This window comes from Lactuca saligna, chromosome 9, assembly GCF_052625555.1.
Source record: "Lactuca saligna cultivar CGN05327 chromosome 9, ASM5262555v1, whole genome shotgun sequence".
Classification (NCBI taxonomy): Eukaryota; Viridiplantae; Streptophyta; class Magnoliopsida; order Asterales; family Asteraceae; genus Lactuca; species Lactuca saligna.
Window position 1 is genome coordinate 19531497 of NC_136425.1, and position 6704 is coordinate 19538200.

Genomic DNA, 6704 nt, shown 5'->3' on the forward strand with positions numbered 1-6704 from the left:
TCTATTATCGTGTAAATTGAATTGAAAGCATGTTCTTATTTGTGTATAGAAACATTTCAAACTAAAAGTGTGTTTTTGTTATGTTTTAAGAATTGAAAGCAAGCTGGGCTATTTTAATCTGGTCAATCAATCTAGATAACATTGGCTAAATCCATATTGACTTCGCTAGAATATGATTGTCCTTGCAACTTAATGTGCCTACCACCATGATCTTCTTGTTGCTAATCTTGTGCAACTAGTCTGATATTATTTTTAATAACAATTCCTTCATCATCTATTTTATTAATGAGATACATTTCAACATAGTTTGTCATTAGAGCTTCAAATAGCCACCTATAGGTCTCAAATCATGATACATTTTTGTACAATAGAAATGAGTCGTATTCGAAATGTGATAGTCATCCAAAAGTAACCATCTACATTTGCTATGCAATTGAACTCATAAACCATATCAAACTCGAACTTTCTTCTTCCATTCTCTTTTCATTTCAAAATTATGGACAATAAATGGATCGAGTAAATGCATTGGGCTTCAAGGGAATAGGGTTAAGACATTACTGGATGTTGATAATGTTGGTTATGTTGATTATTTACCTATTGTTTCATTTTGCATGTTTTGACTTCCTGAATAATAAGATTATTCGAATGTTCCACAGTCACTCATACTTTGGGAGTAGGTATGAAAGAAGATTGTCATGAATTGGCGTGTAGATTGTCTAAAGTGTATTAGACATATCAAAGGTTTGTTGCAACGTTCGTGAGTGCTTATGAGTTTGATTTGAGCATTGGATTAAACCCGCGCTTGCTGGAATCACTTCATGGATTTTTTCTCGAGTGATCGCAAGACGATAATACCATATGGTCTTAAAACCTAGATATATGGTTTATTGTTTGTTAATTGGTTATGCATTGATAATGCGTAAACACATCAGTAACTTGATGTTATAAAACACATTGTTGTGTTTGATTTAATTAGTGAATAGTAAATGCATATAAATCGAATTTTATCTGTTCCTTTTATCCTAAGAGGGTAAAAGCGATATCAGGGCCCCTCGATGATTTGGTTTGACTTATGTGTCGGGCCCAATCAGGACTGATTTGATGTGTTCAATTAAGTTCTATGTCAGACAAATCACAGATCGAGAAACAACTGCTGGAAAATAAGTATGACTATGTTCCATGTAATTGTCCGCACAATATCTAGAACGGAGGACTATACGATCCCTTATCTAAAGGACATGTTACTGATAAGATCGGAGGTCGACAACGTCTTTGAGAGCTACAATTGCTAATAAGACTGTACTTACATTTGTAGTTACTAGACTTATTCAAGTGAGAGACTGTTGGATCAGTGTCTAAGCCCGTAACTATATTTGGTAAGTACTTGACTCGGTTGTACATGTCCTTTTGGGTTGCCTTCACCAAAGCAACATGATAGGATGGTTTATCAAGTGAGAGGTTATTATGGTTTATTAATATATTATATGAATAATATATTAAAGGAGAAATCATATATTTTAATTAATATTAGACAAGAATTAATAAAGAATTAATTATGTGGCTAAAAAACATTAATTAAATAGGACCCTAGGGCATCCAATTTTCGGCCACTTGAACCCTAAGGTAGTGTTTGTTTTTTGTCTGCAAATCTGTGTGACCTCTTTTGTCTGCGTCGCGCAAACCACGCTCAAACATTAGCCTTCACAAACTGTTTTTTTGTTTTTGAAGACTGCAAACCTAAAAATGTTTGCGCGTCATTTTCTTGGCGCAGATGTGGATCAGAGTCTTCTAACATCTTCAGACATCTTCTAGCCTAAAAAAACATATTTATCTTTATTTTTTTAAAGTTTTTTTTAATTTATATTTTTTCCAACTTTATTAATGATAAATAATTTGAAAAAAAATTACAAAACATAAAAAAAAATATAAAAAAAAAAAAAATGTTCGACGCTACAAACATGATATTTTTGACAAATTTATAAATAAAGATTTATTACAATAATAGTCGTTGAAGTTATTTATATAAATATGAAAAACAAATCACAATATATTTCCATAATCATCAATTTCTTGAGAAAATATTTATGGTACGTTTTTAATAAATTTAATTGAAAAATCGAAGTTTATTTCCATCAATTTATGTATCAAATTCTCCGATCACTGATTATAACATTTAGTTATAATTTTACAATCAAAGTTGTTGGTTTTTATCAAATATATACGTTAGTTCATACAATTTTTATTTTTATTTTTATACAATAATACATAAAAATTGATCTAGATTTGTTAATTATTTATAATAAAGTCATAAAAATATTAAAAAAATCACTTTGAAGTTTAAAAAAAATAGTTTATTTAGATTTCAGTTTATTTTAGTAGCCCGCAGATGATAAAAAAACAAACAATCTTCTTTTTTCAGACTGCAGACGTTTGGTCCACCTCTTCTACTGCAGAGGTCTACAGATGTGGTCTGCAGACTGCAAACATTTTGACTCAGAAAAAACAAACACCTAAGAGTCTTCAGAAGCCGAAATTGTGTCATCCCCTCTCTCTCTCAATTAGCATCCTCTTGCTTGTGGTGTTTGTAAGCCATTAGAAGAGTGACACTTGTGACTCTAAGCTCCAAGGACAAGAAGATTCAAGCATTGAAGATGAGGTAATCATCTAGATCTGATTTCTTGTATCAATTTCGAAATATATACACTAGATCTAGGGTTTGTAAGTCTTTGATGAATTGCATGTACAATAGAGAAACCTAGATCTAAGCATTAGGGTTTGCATGAGCATATAGGATGTTCTTTTGGCTCAAACCTATCAGTGGTATGAGGATTCTTGAGTATGTTCTGATCATTTGCATGTTGTATTTCAGTTCGGTGATGAGCACTCAGGAAAGAGGTCATGGTTCTGGTTTCGACTCAGGTAGAGGTATCAAGCCGATTAGTAAGCAGATGCGGGGATTCTAGAGATTTTGGATTACTTGCGGTATTTTGGAGTAGACTCCTGTGATATTTGGTTCCGTCGAGGAGGGGATTCTAGAGATTTTGGATGAGCGCTTGGGTGCGTTCCGTGTTGAGGTTATGACTATCGTTGGAGCTCACACTCTTTCTTTCCATTAGTTGTGTGCTTATAGAGCTCCCATGTTTTCTAAGGAGACGGACCCTATTGCCAGTAGGAGATGGTTAGAAAATATGGCTAACGCGTTCAGGACGATTTTTTGTCCCAAGGAGTCGAAGGTCAGATTTGCTTCCTGCCTTTTGAAGGACAGGGTACGGGACTGTTGGGAGGAGATAGGACATGAGGTGGGTGATGATGTTGTTGATTTTATGACGTGGATGCTTTTTTGTGACATCCCCATTTTCACGTTCAGAAAAGACCGATTTTGTTTATGCTTTATAAAAGCCATAGTACATCTTTTAATAAAAATGTTGTGGAATTTGTTCCCAGTAAAACATGATAAATACGTTATCAAAGAATTTCCAAACTTAATGTATTTTTTATTCATTTTAAAACATTTGTGATGTCATCGTCAATACAGAAACATAAGCATAAACAGAATTTGCATTCATTATCACTAGTGATTTATATCTCCTTAATCTCTCAGTGTAATGTGACTTCATATCAACACCTATGATATTAATAAACTGAGTGGGTCAGGTTGGAAAACCTGGTGAGTACATAGGGTTTTCAACCCACAATAAATATGTTTATTAACTTTATCAAACCAAACAAACCCGATTACCCGTTCCCGTTATCCTCACTTTACGTCCCTAAAACATCTAACACAAGGGACCTAGTCTAAGGACTTTCATCGAGGTGACATCACATGCTTTGGGGGTTCCTCAACAATTCATGTCAAATAAAGCAACCATGTGGGGGGATGGAGTACTGTTGGTAAACACACTGTTCAAATAAACACCTACAAGTTGCGAGCCTGCTAGCATTCCACTAGACTGTCTAGAATAGTCCGTGGTCGTCATCTATACTCCGCTAGATGACTGGATCATCAATAACATCTATATCGAGGCCTCTCATTATTATATTTGGTCACACAACAACTATTTCATCTACCCATGTTTTACCCAACACGTTTTGTAGATATAAAATACATATACAGTTTAAATCATTTAAAACGTGTACAAAACTATTTCACCCATCATAGACAGCAAGTATTCAGACAATATGCACACATAGCACGTAACTTATATTAAATACGTCATATCTATGTGTAATATGAAAGGGACCATGCACTCACCTGGTAAGGTGGTGCTTGGTACTCGGACAACGCTTCATTATCTCAAAACAATTTTCCCTTGAAAAAACCTAGTATCATTACCACTAGGGTTTAGTTTAATATTTATCGTGACTAATTAATAGTCTAGCTATTATTACTATTATATAAGCATTAAAAAAATACTTATATAACCCATAATAATAGTCCAAGTACTTATTATAAGTTCCTAATAACGTTACTATAATTAAATAAAAACTATATTAAAAATAGCGTAGGCGTAGCTCACTTACAACGGGTTTTCTCAAAACTGGACGCCGCTGAAGCAGTGTTCCCGAGCCGAAAGGCTCTTCTTCTCGGAGCCTTCAGGCACTCCGGGGCTTCCGCCTCATGGTAGGGGGGTTCCATAGGCTTTTCGGGGATTAGAAAGAAAGTATAGAGAGAGGAATGAATGGTTAAGGTGTGAAGAACGAAGGAGAGGGGCGTCTCTATTAATAGGAGGTTGAAGAGGCTCCTACGTCGTGGCTATTTGATGCTCACGTCGTGGCTAGCTGGGTACAGCCAGGCACAGCCTGGTGCTGACACGTGGCATCGCACACAGGGTGTAAATCAGCCGATTTTCAAAAACTCATAACTTTCGCATACGAACTCCGTTTTCGACGTTCTTTATATCCACGCGTAGGTAAAAACAAGATCTACAACTTTCATTTAGACTCTGTCGGCTAATTCTCAACCAATCTTAAATTTAACAGTAGGAGGAGTGTAGATTGTTAAATTACCTCGAAGAATTCGTAATTCCTTCACACGGACTCCGTTTTCGTCTGTGTTTTTACTGTTGAGTTCCTATTAATGATATATTCAACTCTCATTTAGGTCGCGTAATCCAAAAACCGCTCGAACTAAAATTCGAGTTACGGGGTCGTGCACTGATAAGCCAAATCTTAGAAAAATCATAATTTCCTCATACAAAGTCAGATTTGGGCGTTCTTTTCATGGACGCTCTCAGGTTAACATATTCTACAACTTTCATTTAGATCACTAAGGCTAAAAGTCGCTCTATCATAAATTCACTATTTATGTCTTCCCGGTGTCGTGCCAATTCCGTCGCGAAACTTCAATGGGTCATAACTTCTTCGTTATAACTCGGATTTTGGCGCTCTTTATATGTACGAAACTCTTGAGACATATTCTACAACTTGGTTAAGATTATTTATTCTAAATAATATTTTGTTGAAAAGTCATTTTCGACCCCTATTATCTCTAAATTGACTAGCCCGGATCTACGGGTGTTACAATTATCTCCCCCTTAGGATAATTACGTACCGAAATCATCAATGAAACAGGTCTTACATGATGACTCAATACGTTATCTCTTCATCCTAAGTAATAACCATAACTTTCATGTTTCTTCGAACGACTATCTAACTCTAAGACTTCCTGACTGCAGGCGGTGCCCGATCTTGGACCCGGTCTCTATCTCATGTTAGACTTCTAATCATGATCTTCATGTCGTGATCTCGATCTTTATTGGATACTCCTTCTCTAACAAACTTGAGATAAGTTTCTTCATTCGATTATCATAATAGATCGATGGGTCATGTTCTAATGACCTCTCATCGTATGATGCTTCGCTTGTACTCAGGTCTTTTAGATCAAATTCAAGAACAGACTATACATTTCTTCATGTTCTAATGTGATATAATCACATATTAAAAGGTAGCATTCCCAGCTACAAGAATCTATCGTGATACCTCTACTGATCGCTTTGATTGTCTTTTCCTTCAAGCTTCTAGCTTAGGTCAGATGCTACATCAGACTTGTTTCTCTGAACCATTTAACATACTCGTCTTATTCAGACTCAATTTGATATGACCACTAGGGTCGGAATAACAACAATATTCTTAGTCATTACCGAAACAATGGTAACGACATAAATGAACAAAACGGAATCAATTACTAGCTTCTTGGTAACCTTGTGACTTTCCCCGATCCAAGCGCGAGTTTGGTGCTTCTGGTAGTATATGCATCTACTACCTTTCACACCTACTCATACTCGTCCCAAGTATTGTCTTGCAGTTTTCCAAGTCACCATTCAAGAAAATCACATAACAGTTTAACACACCCGATAACAAAAACGAAGATTTAATTATTTCTTGAAACTATTACATAAGCGTTCATGTTCAACCTATACTATGCCTCTAATAGGCTATACCACGTGATACTATCTACACGACTACTTCATAGCTCCTTATTCTTGATCCTTTCATTTCCATATGTTGCGTCAAGGATCATATGGAACGCTCTTGCCTTTGGTTTTGGTGGAATGTTGGGCCTTGCTATCTCTGTCTTCTTTGGGAAATCCTTAGCAACATGCCCTTATTCATGACATTTATAACACACACTTTTGTTGGCGGTGCACTCGTTGGCATAATGCCCGGTCTTCCCACACTTGTAGCAAGTCACCTCCTCGCTACAT